At 40.1% G+C, this 16,387-nt stretch overlaps 1 long non-coding RNA gene across 1 annotated transcript in view; it reads left to right on the forward strand.

The window, feature by feature from the left end:
- LOC311590425 overlaps window positions 1–9,320 on the forward strand; it is a 136,885-nt gene extending 127,565 nt beyond the window's left edge. Inside the window, exon 3 of the long non-coding RNA XR_014776875.1 lies at window positions 9,235–9,320. This is a non-coding gene — a long non-coding RNA (uncharacterized lncRNA). The remainder of the gene's footprint in view (window positions 1–9,234) is intronic.
- The last annotated feature ends 7,067 nt before the right edge of the window (window positions 9,321–16,387 follow it).

The following is a 16,387-nucleotide window of genomic DNA, read 5'->3' on the forward strand; positions in this document are numbered from 1 at the left end:
CAGATAATTTGTCTGGATTGAGCATGGTAATTGTTATATGCCATGATTTGGAAATCTACAGAACAGCATCTACCAAAGTTGACTGTGTAGAAGTATCTTGCCGAGAATTTGTTGAGACATGAGGTCCAGGACCCATGCCCTGTACAGTTGGTGCTTGATGATGCTGAGGTGGGGACCAATAATGTACATTTAGTATAGCAGGTGCTCCCAGTGGTGGGCCACCTTAACCAGTGCTGATGTAATAGCTCTTAGGGCAGTAGCTCTACAGCCTGACTAGAAAACTGGATCATGGTTAATAATACAGGTCACTGGGTCTCTCTGGGGAATGTGATTCTGTATTCCCTGGAGGAACCTGCAAATATATATTAGCCCAGGTAATTTCTTATTGTAACTCTGGGTTCATAGTCTCACTTTATATTGTTCTATTTTCCTGTTGATTTTGTTTATTTGAGGACTTAAATTTTTTTTTTTAGTTTCTTGGTTTTTCACTTTTTTAAATATATACAAATAGTTTACTTTTTCTTGCATTTAAATTTAAGTACTGATTCCTGGTTTTAATGATAATCTTTTTTTCCTTATATTTTGCTCACATTTTTTTCTTACCAAAAAGCTCTAGCTACACTTAACTTGCTATCCTGGCTTGGATAAGCTTTTGTCTGTATTTTTCTTTTACTTTTGTGACTTGTTTTGAAAGTTATGGCAGGAAATGTGGGAACTCAGAGATAAGGAATCAACTCCACCACAAATTGGAAAGATTTCATTTTTGCCAATTGTGCAGGTGTCACTCTCCACAAAGGTCATATTCTACTCAGTTTTAGTTCTCAAACACACATGCCTCACTAAATACAAACCAGAAGTACCTCTGAAGTATAATCATTGCTTTTTCTGAAATGTGGTGTGGGGCAAGGGAGCAAGGATGAGAGCACTTTCTAAAGTCGTGAATGACTGCTTGTTCTAAAGTCTTTAGCTGGCCTATGCATATACAAGGGGTAGCCAAGAAATTCAATCCTGCTCCATAGAGGTTGGAGTTGGTTTCCCCCAGCACCTCCAAAGACATAATTTCCTCCTTGGATGGCACCAGGGGTATCGGATGTGCTTATACGTTCTTTGTGAATACCAGCTGCCATTTGAATTTATTTTCCAAATCTGCATGACATCTGAAGTCTTGACACATTTCTTCAGAGTCACCATTTTGAATCTATACACAATCTGGTTTCTTAGTTGTGACCACGGGCTCTAAATCAAAACTAGAAAAAGATAATTTGAGATATGTTGGGAACAGGCTTCAGAAACTACTGGGAAACTGGAGAAGAAGGACCAGGAAGATGAGACACTGAAGGATTCGTGTCTGGGTTCCCCCTGCAGAGATGGTTGAGTTAGGAATCCAGGACTGCTCTAGCAGCTTTTCCATGGTGACTTTAGAACAACCTTCCTCAGCACTGAGATCTCAAGGTCTGTACAAGAGCATCCTGTTACCCGGTTATTAGCCCCCGTCTTCGATTTTCAGAGAGTGGAAAATGATGAACGGTTTATATATTTTTAGAGAGGATATTAAATTGACAGACAACTGTTGTAGATGTCCCTTCTTCCAACTGAGGTGTAGAGGCAAGAGATGACTGATGCCTATCTCCTTCTATGCTTTTCTTGCTATACTGTTCCAGCTTCTCACTAGTCTATTCTAAAGGCCAACTTCTTGAAGTTCACTTTATAAAATCACCTCTCTGTTGATTCTAAAGTTGTTTTCATCTTGAAGCTTTGACTGCTCCATCTAAAGCCAAAAAAAAGTCTTACAGGTAGTGGGTTCACTCTATAAGAATAAACATGTTTGCCTACAAATAATAGAATTCCACAATAAATATAATTTTTATGAAATGACTTCTGGGGTTGTAGTTTAGTAGTTAAAAATGTGAAGATTCTAGGCACCTAGAAGATGGCTCAGTTAGTAAAGTATTTGCTGTGCAATCACAAGGACCCTGGCTGTAGATTCCTACTACTCAAACAAAAAGCAGTGTGAGGTGGGTGGACACAGGATGATCCTGGGAGTCTCCTGGCCAGCCAGCCCAACCAAGTTGGTGAGCTGCAGGGAGAAACTCTGTCTCAAAAAATAAGGGAAGAATAATATAAAGAGGCATCCAAGGTCAACCTCTGGCCTTCATGCATTTATACTCAGTCATAACACACATACAGACACGCACACACACACTCACTCACACACATACATACTCACATGCACAACACACATGCACATAAATAGATACTCACATGCACAACACACACCATACACATATACTTACACACATAGACACACTTACACACTCATAGCACACTCACACAATACACATGCACATGCTCACATATATAAATACACACTCAAACACACTTACACAAAACACACACACACACACACACACACACACACACACACACACACACACCAGGACTTTGGCCTAGAGTCTATATAATTTGACCTAGAGTCTACTTGCAGAATGGCATTTATAACACTAGGCATGAAAATCTCCAAAGACACATAGTAGAGAATGTATTTTCAGTCCTCAAGTAAACCTTTCCAGAAAGGCCTCAGGTAGAATAACTAATTTTCATTTGTTAAGACTGGCAAATGGTTCAGGTGCCAAAAGTCCTAGCTGGACAGGATGCTGTGAATGGTTGTTCCTATTTTCATTATGAAAGATAAGCCACAGCATTGGCGGGGGTTGGGGAGGAGGTAGAAAATGACTCCTCATAACCAATAATGTTTTTTTTTGACATCTAACTTAGTACTTCACTGTGAAGGAAGCTGAGCCAGACAAAAGTCAGGCACTTGTAGAAATCACAGGTTTGGTCAATGACAGATTCAGCAATGGCACCAATGGAGCCTGCTTGTATGCTGTTCACGACCTAAGATGCAGTTTATTTCTCTTTACTCAAAAGCTTGTTTGAAGGAAAAGATTCCTTTTCAAGTTTTCCATTTGTCAAGCCAATTACTATAAAATGAGGTTGCGATATAATCTCATAGACTTGTTGAAATTTGTGGGATAGTTGAGGATTTCATAAGGGATTTTAACCATGGGACAAATATATTTTATACCTTCTGTGGCAGAGTTTTGGGGCACTGTATTGCGTACAAGTAAGAAATTTATCCACCTAGAGGACTTTTCGCCCATTAATTGTTAATATTTTGTGAGACAAGGCTGGTCTAATCTTGTCAGTTGAAGAGGGGACCATCTAGAGCCCTTGGCTCCTCTCCACATGCATGTGAAGAGCGTCTGTAAGCACTCTCCCCCTCTGCCTACTTGTCTCTAGGATACTCAATGTTCCGGGTACAAAGTACTGGGCAGATGGGGCCCGCATGAGCACCTCTTACCATGATTGCTCTCTAAGTGGGCAGTCATGGTGCTATGCTGGTCACGAGCAGATGTGTGTGAATTTCGTTTGGTTTCAGTAGCCATTCAATTCTGACAGCTGAGGATCTAAACAGAAGGTGAATAAAAGACACGTGGGAGGCAAGCAAGTGACATAAAATGGATATGAGCTGAGCAAACACAATAATTGAAGTGGAAAGGGGAAAGGCTGCCATACTTTATAAGGGTTTCACATATTTTATGGTATGGACACACAGAGGATTTGATTGGCTACGGATGCTTCATTCACAAGTGGTATCTAAAGACGCTGGCCTTATCATTGTGGGGAGTAGATGAGTGGTCCCCAGGGAAGGCTAGGAAGGGGTACTGAAAGAAGTTGATTATGGAGCACAACGGATAATCAGCTTAGAGAACAATTTTGATGACTATGGTTAATAATATTCAAAATAGCTTAATGCTTTTGCTACCAAGAAATGATAAATATGTAAAGCGGTGGGTGTTTTACATGTTCTGATATGAATATTACGTACCACAGTCTCTCTCTCTATATATATGTATAACCGAGTGACAAGAAAAGATATTTTACTTCCTTTCCCTTATTCACAGACATTTACATTTTTTCTTTCATCCAGAACCCATATAGATGTCCCTGTACATTTGGGTGCCTTGGTATTCTCTGGGCTTGGATAAATGAACCTAGAAAAAAAGGCCTTGACTATGCTGTGCCTGTGCACTGGTCACTCAGAAGATTGTATGGCTTTGCTTGAAGAGAGTAGTGGAACCAATCAAACTCTGGTTTACACTCAACTCTCCAATTTTCTTCCTTGTTCCTATTTGGAAAGAGGAACCAAGTTTGGCACTAGCTGGTGATGAGCAGGGGGTTGGAATTTTATGATGTGCACTTTGGATGTTGGCTACATTGAGCCTTGTGTAAGGTGAGTTAGAAAAGTCAGCACAGAGAGGAAAAATCTGCTAAGCTCAGAAGGAGGGACTAGAACCCCAAGAGAGAGAATGGGAGAAATGGACAGTTGCTTTTGAGGAACTTAATTTCTAAGGACAATGCCGCTGCTACAGGCTGGGGAAATGTCTTCAGTGAAATGCTTGCTTTACAAGCATGAGGGCCTGGACTTGGATTTCCAAAGCTCATATAAAATCTGAATACAGAGCATGTGCAGCTGTAACCCCAGTGGGGGGGAGGGTAGGCAGACACAGGGGATCCTGGGAGCTTGCTGGCCAGACTCACCCAACTGGTAAGCTCCGTGTTTAGTGAGAGACCTTGCCTCAAAAGCTAAGGTGGAGAGAAAAACTGAGGAAACATCTGATGTTGACTTTAGGCCTCCTGCACACAAACCTGTACAACGTGCGTGTAGCCACATGCATGGACACACACCACATGTCCACACACCTGACACTGCTGCTCATTTATTCTTTTTCTTCCATTGGTCCAGGAACTACTTATATTCCTCTCATTAATCCTAGTTTTTAGCCATGTTGCTGTCCCTTGTAACTATGAGAAACACAGTTCATGAGGGTTAAGATACTTGGTCACATGTCCCCATGAAAGGGGAGGCCTGGTGGCACTCAGAGGAAGGGTAGTAGGCTATGAAGAAGAGACTTGATACACTATGAGCATATACAGAGGGAGGAGGTCTCCCTCAGTCACAGTCATAGGGGAGAGGAGTAGGGGAAAAATGGGAGGGAGGGAGGAATGGGAGGATACAAGGGATGGGATAACAATTTAGATGTAATATGAATAAATTAATAAAATATATTTTAAAAAAAGATACTTGGACATTGAAGGTGATTGATGCAGATTCCTGTCCTATACTAAATTATATCCTCTTTCAGAGTCCTTTTGATAGAGAGATTCTGTGGAAAGTGGCAGTCCTGACTTCTTATATGTACTCGGCAGGAGTATATTCTTAGTCTGTAGAGACAGGGGAACTATGGGTAGAGGGAAGTAGAGGGAATTGGGTAGCCAGTCATGTCTTCATTCACATAGACGTTACTTTTTTTAAAAATTATTTTCATTTTGTGTGTGTAGGTGTTTTGCATTCATGTATTGTTGTAGACCCAGTCTGCAAAGGCCAGAAAAACAGGCCAGTCTCCTTCGAACTGAAGTTATAGACAGTTGTTAAAATGCCATGTGGGTACTGGGAACCAAACCTGGGTCTTCTGAGAGAGTAGTCAGTGCTCTTAACCACTGAGCCATCTCCAAGCCCTAGATGTTCCTTATTTCTAAGTTATATTATAGAAAAAAGGCTCTGGAGGGAACAAGGTACAGGAAGGAGAAATCAGGGTGGTAGGTTCTAAGAGTCAATGACAGTGATGTCATCATTCTGGGCAAAAGGGAACTTAGACTATAAACTGTTGTCTTGAAAACATGAGTAGAGTCAGTGAGCCTAATAGTGATTTACCTCTAGCAAATGCTCCAGAATTTTCAAATAACTAATTGAAAATAGAAAAAAATAATGAATTGGGTCTCTTTACCATTGACATGTCACAGGAAGTCCTCAAAGACCTTTAAATAGAAAAAAAATTGGAAGCTTTCTCATGCTGTCTTAGTGACATATCATGACCAAGGCCACATTTTAAACGTTTACATTTGGGGGCCTGCTTATAGCTTTAGAGGGTGAGCTAGTGATCATCATGGTGTGGAGTATAGCATCAAGCAGCCAGACAGGCACGGCTTTAGGGCAGTGACTGAGAGTTTATACCCTGAGACATAGACAAGGGACTGAGAGCGAGCTAGACAGGTCTTGCATGAGCCTTTAAGACCTCAAAGTCTACCCCTAGTGACACACCTCTAACGAGGTCATGCCTCTTAATTCTGCCCGGACAGTCCTGCTAAGTGTGGTCAGAGCATTCAAGCATATGAACTTATGAGGGACCTGTTCTCAGTCAAACCACCAAACACGTCTTCTCCTCCTCTTTTTTATAACTGGAGTTTGAACATCAAGAGAGAACTTTATAAAATGTTAAACTACGGGCCAAGGAGGACTTTCCACGTAAACAGCTTTTTCCTAACCTTTAAATAACCAAAAAGACTTGAGTGTGACTTGAATTTCTGCTACCTTTAGTGTGTAGAGAAGGCCAAGTGGCCCCCAAGACAGGATAAGTCTGAATTGTCCTGGATGTGGCATAATGATGTGTATTTTTTAAAAAAGCTATTGTATCCTCTGCTTATAAAACCTTTAATCTAGGCTGAGAACAGAAGCAACAAGTTTTAGTAGTATTATTAGCTGCCCAGTGCAATCATATGTTCTAAAATTATGATTCTAAAATTACTAGTACAGAATTTAGGACACTGTTTAGATTTCAGGTCAGTGCTCCCTCCCTCCCTGGTTTAGAAAATCTTCTTTAAGAAGTAGCAGCAGCCCAGATTCTGTATGAAGAAGACAATTTTGAATGGGTTCAAGCATCAGTGCATGAAGAATGAGTTCTGCCTCTTAAAAAAAAAAAAGATACAGTTTAGTCCATCTAAAGGTTATTCTTATCTGTTTGTTGGGTGTCAGTCATTTCAGGAATGTGCATTTAAAATGGCATGAGGGGACATACAAAGGAAGAAACAGACGCTGTAACACCTTAGCCCAACTAAGCTGATAGCTGGCAACCTTCCATGTGACTGCAGACTGATACACTATTAAAATATATTTTGACATCCAAAACAGAATATATTTTATACATTTATAGAGTTTCATTTATTTCCTCAAGGACTTTGCATTTCAAAAGCCTTTCTGGGCTGGAGGTGTTGCATAGAGGTGTGAAAGAGGGAAGATGTCAAGGAAGATTAAATGTATGTAACAAAGTGGTCTTAGGAAATCCCCAGTAATTATAGAATCACAAACTCCTTGAAAATTCTGGGGAATTTTCTCTGTTCCTCCTACCCCCAACCATAGAATCCTGGGATTTTTTTTTAAGGTTATAGAATCTGTGATGCCAGAAGAAGACAGAGTTGCAAAGTGTTTCAGGGTGACAAGTAGATGTGAGAGGAAAGGTACCAACATCAGAGGCGTGGACTGCTTCATCTTAATACACTCACTCTGATGCGATGATGCCTAGTTCAGCCACTTGGGAGTTCCCCAGCATGAGTGACCATTGATTAGGTAGCAACAAGGCTGTCCCTGACTATGCCAGTCTTTCAGTTATAACTTTCCTGCTAAAGTCAGGACTTTCTGACGACTGGGCCACAAACCTTCTATTTTAGGATTTCATTTTAAACTCTTCATTTACCTGTAAATCTGCTTGTGGACATCCTTGCTTCCTGTGAGTTTATTCAAATGAAGATGGCTATATTAATCCTGGGATGTTAACATTTAAATACACACACAGGAACCGGGAAAGCTGTTGAAGCAGTGACAGAATGCTTGCTCTTGGGTGCATGTATGCACTCACGACACGACAACTATCCTGATGACTTCTGAGGCTCAGTGGCTCCTGGTTTGGCTTCCTTTAATGGAGAAGAGCTGATACAGGGGGAAAGGAAGTATGCATACGCATCATGTAAGCCCCCATTTTAGTAGGCTTCCATAAACTAACCCTATCATTCCTCAAGACACCGTGAAGGGAAAAAACAGGGATGCTTGGCTTAGGGATGAAGACAATTGGGGCCTCAGGGAGCTAAATACTTTATTAAAATGAATGTGGCTTAGCAGTGGGAGAGCTGTCACATAAACCCAGGTGTGCTTCGTGTTTCTTCACTCATCCGTTCACTGCCTCTCTCATTCCTTCATAGACTCATCACATGGTGGGGGCCAAGGGTCACAGCAGCGCATAAGAAGACAAGAGTTTAGCCTCATGAACTTACATTAGTGAGGGAGGCAGATAATAACAACAGTGATAAGAAAATTATACAGGGCTTTATGTGATACACTACTATCAGGAGTCAGGATTTTGTTCCAAGTATTATGGGAAATTGGTGTTTGGAACCAAGGATGACACAATCTTGTTTCTAGTTAAAAAAAAAAAAAGGCGTAGGGAAAACTCTGTATAGAGAACAAAGATGGCCTTAGTCATGAGGCAATTGCTATAAATAGTGGAGGGGACTCTCGTGGACGAGGCTTGGAGCATGACGAGAAGTGGTGAGCTTCAAGATCGGCTATTGCTCACACATGGCATTGCTCTCATTACTTTACTAGCCTCCATGACAGAGGCTTCTCTATCTTCAGACCCAACGAAGAAGATGAAGGTGGGTAATCGACACACAGCTCCAGCGGGTGGGCTGGGGGCAGGAAAACCTTAACTGAGTACCATATAGAGGTTCAGAACTCACATGTCCCCTGATGGTTGTCTTATCCTCATTGTCTTTATTATTAACCGGAAATGGATAGCTAATTGCCATACCCTTGACTTAAGACTTTGAGAACAATTTTTAGATTTGCCCTTTGTGTAATTTTAGTTTCCAACTCTGTTTTAAGGCTTGGAAACATAAGCCTTTCTCGGTGCTGCTATTTCAAAACAGACCAAGATAGGACTTAGATCAGACCTTTCCCAGCACCAGGGAATCCGAGCTAGTCATTGTTGGCCTGAGAATGAAATGTGCTCATTAACCAAGAAAATTGGAAAGTAGGCAGCACTTTCCATTAGTGTGCTGCTTTCTGAAGCATTAATGGACCTTGCCACTGCTCCAGAAACTATTAATAATTCTCCCCTTGGTGCCTACTACAATACTAGTGATACACTGTGAGTAAAGCATGTGATTGATTTTCAAAAAAAATTATTCAGAAGGTAGATTGATAGGTATAATACTAATCAAAGTTATTTTAACTCTTAATATTAGAAACTGACGTAGCAGAAACAAATACCCAAGTTTTTACACAATTGGCTTTTGTATTTCGTTATTCAGTCACTCATGTGCTTATTTTTCCACCGCTAGGGCTGGAACCCTAGGTCTCATGCACGCCTATCGTGTGCTCTACTTTTGAACCATACCAGCAGCTCATACAATACAGCAGTGTTTTATATAACTGATGGGATTAAACTCTGCAGCTGGATCTTGGGGATCACAAGACTCAGAAACGAGAAAACTGTCAGGACCACAGGTATGTTTTTCCTCCTCCCTTCATCCAAGCTTTGCCTCTCAGCTCTGCCAAGTCCTCTACTATGGACTCAGGCTACAGGCTTTGGCTGTGACTATGTTACAGTTTGCTTTTCCCTCAATAAGTAGCAAACAGTTAATGTGATCAATTTGTTCCATTTGTCTGGAATAGCCTTGTTTTTGGCATCGCTAAGTCTGGTCATGCTAAGTGCTGTACAATTGTGTGTAATGTGGATTTTTCAGAGTACAAATTCAAGCTCAGAGGAACTGGGCCTTGGAAAGATCCAAACTAAGTGCTAATATATATACTTTATCTTGGCTATCACAGTCTTGTCTAGCTGTTGCTGTTTTTGTTAGGAATATGTAGGCAAAAAATCACATCTTCTATGAGGTCGCTTCCACATTATTATTATTATTATTATTTATTATTATTATTATTATTATTATTATTATTATTATTATTATTATTACTATTATGCCATCTCTATTGCAACAGACACAGTCCCCACTAAACAAGACAGTAGTCTCCCCTGCCTCCTTCAGTCCTTGAGAAAAGGTTTTACTGTGTAGCTCAAGCTGGTATTGAAAAATGTGTTTCTTCCGGCATAGCCTCTCAGGTGCTGGGATTACTCGGTGTCTGTCACTATGCTCAGCTGTTTTCCACTCTAGTAAAGGGATGGCGGATTTAAATCTGACACTACATGGTTTTGCGTCCATTACTTGGTCACTGAAGAGGAAGCTCTGGGATGTGACCAGCAATTTCCCATTCTATTCTCAGCTTTGTGATCTCAGACAAATGAAATTATCGTCAGTCTCCAGCGTTGCCTAGTTGCCACCTCACTCACCATCATTACGCAGAGATTCGTTTCTGTTTATTTGGAAGGTGGAAGATGAGACTAGTGGCCTTTTGTCTTTGTCCTCTACAGAATACACCCCCCCCCCCCATCTAAAGGTGTTAAGGCTCATTGTCATTGTTACAAGGCACAGAGATCACTGAGTTAAAAAACAATCGTGTATACATTTTTCCTTCTTATTTAATTCTTACTGTCACATATATACGTACACATGAATATATAACTACAATGTGCCAAGCCCATTACGTGCTGCTCATACATATGCATATGGTTTTAAGGCTGACCTCTTGGTAATAGGTAACCAATTAGTGCGTTATCCTGGAGGAGACTGATTGTCCCTCCCACAAGAGTCATTGTCCCACATCTCAGGAGTTACCCGCAGCTCTTGATCTAGGCGTGTGGTCTTATTGGTTCACACCTTGGCTGGCGTCGTCAAAGTTCAGGTCTTGTTTAGGCTACTATAGTAGTGAGATTTCATTGGTGTAGCTTCCTTGTTCTATATAGAAGACACATTCTCAGCAGATGTCTTGGGACTGTGGCTTGTAGAATCCTCCTGTCCCTTCCTCTATGATGTTCCCTAAGCTTCTGGTGTAAAGTCTGTGAGGAGGAGCATCCCACAGTCATTCTCTGCATTTTGACCCCTTGGGACTTTCTGTAATGACCTCATGTTGCTGGAAACAAGCAAGCTTCTTGGATGAGGGACAGGAGGTAGGGGAAACATTTATAATACTATTAGGAATTGTACTGATTTAGGAAAGTGACACAAGTAGGTTCTGATTTAGGTTTCACAGTCTCACCAAACATGGCTAGTTGGCTATGTCTACAGTACCAGGCATGAATTCCCTCCTATTTGAGTAGGTCTTAAGTCCTTTTAGACAGCTCTTGCTCTCTGGCGGATACCTTGCCATGCTGGACTTTGCTGTGATCCACAGACTTTACAGCTTGCTAGGGCTATTGCTCACTTTTCTCCTCTCCCAGTTAGACACCATCTTCCGGTACTATGGGAGCTAGTCCTCATGAAGGAGGCTGCTAGGTCAGTGATAGCTCAATTCCTTCAAGTCCTGTGACCTAAGTGTATAATGTGTTCAATGATATGGTGTTACCTTTAAACTCTCGTAGGCAGCCAAGGGCAAGAGAAATTGCCTATATTGTTTGGGCCCTTTCTTGGGCTCCCATGATCAAGAGCTTGAGATTCTCAGGCTTGGAACTGTGGTTTTTGTGAGATAGTCTGTGACTTTTTGAGGGAGCATTATTACCAACTTTACTTAAACTAAACATGTATTGGTTATGTATGTAAATACATATGTTATATATATCTATGTGTTTGTATGTATAACCATGTATATATACATATACTTAAAGTTATGTATAATTTTGAAAACATGAAATAATATTATTTCTTGTGCATTTTCCAAACATCTTTAGTGGTTTTTTTTTATCTCTCCTCCTTCTTCTCCTTCTGTAATGCCTTCCTTCCCTTCTTAATTAAAGCTCCTCTCCCAATTTTCCCAATCCTCCCTTCACAGTAACTGTGTCCTGCTATTTCCTTACCTAGAGCTGCCGTCCCCTCTGCCTGAGTGGTCATCTCTTATTTTCCCAGTTCCTGTGGTTGCTCCAGGTTATATCCTAACCTCTAAAGATTGAGCTCTAGGATTTACAACTAAAATAATATGGTGTTTGTCTTTCTGGGTCTGCAGCACCTTGCTAAATGCAATATTTCCTATTCATTTACCTGAAAATTGCATGATTTCTTTGTGTGTCTGTGTCTCTCTCTGTGTGTGTGTGTGTGTGTGTGTGTGTGTGTGTGTGAATAGAATTTCACTCTGTGTATACACACAGCTTCGTTATCAGCAGAAGAGCATTTAATTTGTTTTTGTTTTGATTTCCTAGCTACAAGATCATTTCATTTTATGTGACCCTGTACCTGAAGACTGAGATGCCGGTAGTTTTCTTTCTTGTTTTTCTCACTTTTATACTATCAGGAAATATAATCAATGGGGAATCTGGTTTTGTTCATGGCCTTCTTTCGGTGTCACCTTGTCCTTCTGAAACACAGATACAGTACGCCTCACACCGTCTGTGTGAACACAGCGCAGACGCCGTGAGATACAAACCACTGCAAAGGCTCGCATGCCAGTCATTCTCACTAGGGTGAATAAATAATTAGGACCCAGGAGGCGAGAACAGGTACTTTTTTTCCACAATGATGCTATTTATTTAAACTTTTTGGACAGAAATTTTAGACACCCCTAGTTGATAATAGAACTACATAGACAAATACAGACCGTACATAATTTTGATACAGTTTTATTCAAACCCAACACTTCTATTCACTTATATTTTATCTGTGACTGTTTTTATCCCATGAATCCCTGTATTATATCAGCCTAGAAAACCTGAATTTTTATCTGATCCTTTATAGGAAAATTTCACCTATTATATATTGAATATACATATATATATATATATATATATATATATATATATATATATATAGGATAAACCAGAATTATTCAATGGTTCTTGAGGATTTACTCTATGTGAGGCATAGTGTTATGCACCTCTACATCAATTTTACATTGATTAATTTGATTTCTCTCTCCTTTTGCAATCTTGAGCCTAGCCGTCATAAACAAACCCTCATCCTGTAAGAGGGCCATGCAGCCCTCAAAGGGGTCAGGCCTTTGCATGTCACTTTTATCTTCTGAATGTCTTTCTGTTTCTTTAGAAAACTCATCTTTCAATATATACCCCTCGTGATAGCTTTCTCCACTCTTGTCAAAGACAACATTGTTTCTTCATTTTGCCTTCTAGGACAAGCAAAGTGCCAAGGAACATGCTGGTCCCTCATGTCTCTGAGTTTTCCCAGTGGCTGACAGGAAGACTCAGACATTTATTCAAAAACATTGACTGAATGTTGTCCCAGGAGTATGAGATTATGCACTCCCTTGGTTTCCTTACTGAAGTGCTTGATCCTATGGTACCAGAGAAAAGCCTTGACATAGGTATAGACATCTGGGGTAGGAAGTTCAAGGCCTAGGTGTGCTACCTGAGTGTGGGGCAAGTCAATAACATCTACAGTTCTGTTAAATAGCACATTTGTAACAATAAGTTCATAAATGGGGAATTATACAGGTCATTGTGATATATATATACATCTCTCTCTCTGTGTGTGTGTATGTGTGTGTGTGTGTGTGTGTGTGTGTGTATGAATGCTTTGCCTGCATGTATGTATGTCATAACCCTGGATTGTCCTTTCTTATCAGACAGGGTGATTAATCTGCCAGAACTGCACAGTCCATATTGTCATCACCTTCAGATCTCTGTCTGAATGTCACCTCCTCAAAGAGACCAGCCCCATCTACTCTCTAGTGCAGCACCTTTACTTATTTGTCCTTCTGCTTTCCAAAGTTATATGTTTGTTTGTTTCAGTGCATGTACATGCAATTTCATATCTTTCTGCATCTCCTATTAGAACCTAGGTTTTAAGAGGACAGATTCTTTGTTAGGTTTGGGGCCTAGGTCTCCAGCATGCAAGATAGTGCTTGGTACATTGTAGGCACTTGATAAGCATTTCCTCAGTAAACGAGAGAAATAATAGTCATTTGTAGTAACTGTTAAGTTAAATTAAAGGCTGATTCATTACTTAATGGTGGAATTTGAAAGAAATCTCCTTCCTTCTAAGTGAATCTTGATGCAGAGTCTACAGAACTTTAAGGAATAGATTTACAGCTTTAACACAGTTTCATACTCTTGCTTGTCCCATGGGAAAGGACAGGGGACTCCCTAGCAGAAGTAAAGACTTCTAGTGTAGGTGCTGTGGAGGCTGCAGGTAGAATACTTGTCCCAGCAGGCTATGCGTCTGTTTCATGTCTCAGCTGGTGACAGGGGAGCAGACCACAGTGTCAGCAATTGCCACAAAAATGTTTCCAACTACAAATGAATGTGTGACTTGCCTTCCTTAGAAGGAGAAACTGGAGCTCTTTCCTGGAGGCCATTGTAGGTAGAAGGTGCCTCTTCCCCAGCAGCCTAGAATGCAAGTTCTAACTAAACTTTCTCTTAGAATCCATCAGAATTCTCCCAAGGTGTCCAGCTTTGTAAGAGCACTTTAAACATTACATGTGTATTTAAAATGTTTAAAGTGTTTAAAATGACTGCATTACAACTGAAGTTCAAATACCTTTTCTTAACAGATTTAACTAATTATCATGGTAACCTGTTTATTAAAATAGATACCCTTAATATAAGGTAGGTGTTTGCTCAAGGTAGCTTAAGTTCTACACAAAGATAAGTTCCCCCTCTGAATTCCCCACCCAGATGTAGTGCACTGGATAGATCAATATTAATTTGTAGAACCAGATTCCATCTAATTCACTCATTCTATATCTATCTATCTATCTATCTATCTATCTATCTATCTATCTATTGCCTACTTATCTTCTATCTATTTTATATGGGGCCTCAATATGTGGCCCAAGATAACCGCAAACTATTGACAATCCTCCTGTCTCAGCATTCAGAGTTCTGTGATTACATGCTTATGTTATCATGACTACTCCTCATTTTGTTAAGCAACCCTTGTGTTTGATCTGGATTTTCCCAGCATGCACAGTGCCTTAGTGAGCATTCTTATACATATTATTCTTCCAAGTGTCTTAGGGTAATTCTATAAGAGTCATTAAAAGGGAATCATCAATAGTGGAATGGCCAGATGGAAGATTCGTCTTATAAGAATTTGTGCTTCACTAACAAGTTTTCACTACCAGTGCATGGAAGTCCTCCATATATTGGATGCTAGATGCTTGCCTATCCTATGTGAAGACTTACTTAGGAATTTGTATTTCTAGTAATGACTGAGGTTAAAATGAATTCATGGGTTAGTTATATTTCTCTCTTGTGTGTGAGTTGCTTGCTCAGATACTTGTGTTTTTCTGCTTGTTCCTTTTTGGTGGCTGTAGTTATTTACTTGATGTTCGTTAGTTCCTCTGAACAGTGGTTCTTAACCTTCCTAATGCCGTGACCCTTTAATACAGCTCCTCGTGTTCTGCTGACCCCCAACCATAACAGTATTTTTGTTATTATCTTATAATTGTAATTTTGCTACTGTTATGAATCATAATGTAAATATCTGATATGCAGGATTTCTGATATGCGATCCCTATGAAAGGGTCATTTGATCCCCAAAGGGATCAAAACCCACAGGTTGAGAACCACTGCTCCAAAAGCACACTGAAGAGAGATTTTAAAGAAATCCTCATTCTCATATGATGACGATGCTGCTGCTGCTGCTGCTGCTGCTGCTGCTGCTGCTGCTGCTGGCAACAATAGTAGTAGCAGCAGTTATAGAAAGCACAAGTGCTTTGTTCTATTTATTCTTGGACATTTCTAAATGGTTTTTCAGTTTTCTAATAGTGATTTCATATTTAGGTTCAAAAGCCAAAGATCCCTTTGTGAGCAGAGTTATAAGCATTCATAAAGTCCCAGGAGTAAAAAAAGAAACAAAACAGAATGTCCAGTGTCCTACGTAAGGGCAACTTCCTGACATGATGTGTGGACAAGGCCCTATTATTTGTCAGAGCTCTTCTGGTGCTCCCGTTCCTTCTCAGTTGTCAAACTGTGTTTCGAAGTATGAAAACATCTCTTGTTATTATACCAAACAGTAGGGCCATCTTCTTATCTGAGAAGTGTGTCCTCTTCAGACTTTGGGAGCCTGTAGTCAACTGTGTGGCTCTTCATGGATGCTTGAACTCTGACACAATGGCTTTGCACATGCTTTAGCTATAGCATGACTTAAAACATGATTTTTAAAAAATATTTTCATTTTTTCAGGGAACTCTATAGCAAGGAGAGTTTAGTTCTTATTTTTACTTCTGAAACTTTCACATTTTACCCCTGATATGATGAAGAATCACAACCTCTGTGATTAACTTTTCTAAGTGGGATTTATTTTATTTTGAAGAGATCATTATGCACTAACTAGCAATATAGCCTTTAAGTTTAGGAACTAACTAGCAATATAGACTTTAAGCTTCACAGTGGCGATTTCAAATGCTTTTCCATAGGGCAGTTGAAGAAGGATTAATGTTTAATCCTTAATCCTATATGGTTAAGGTTATGAAACTAATGTTAGAAGGAAT

The sequence above is a fragment of the Acomys minous genome (genome assembly GCF_964271855.1).
Source record: "Acomys minous genome assembly, chromosome: 2".
Classification (NCBI taxonomy): domain Eukaryota; kingdom Metazoa; phylum Chordata; class Mammalia; order Rodentia; family Muridae; genus Acomys; species Acomys minous.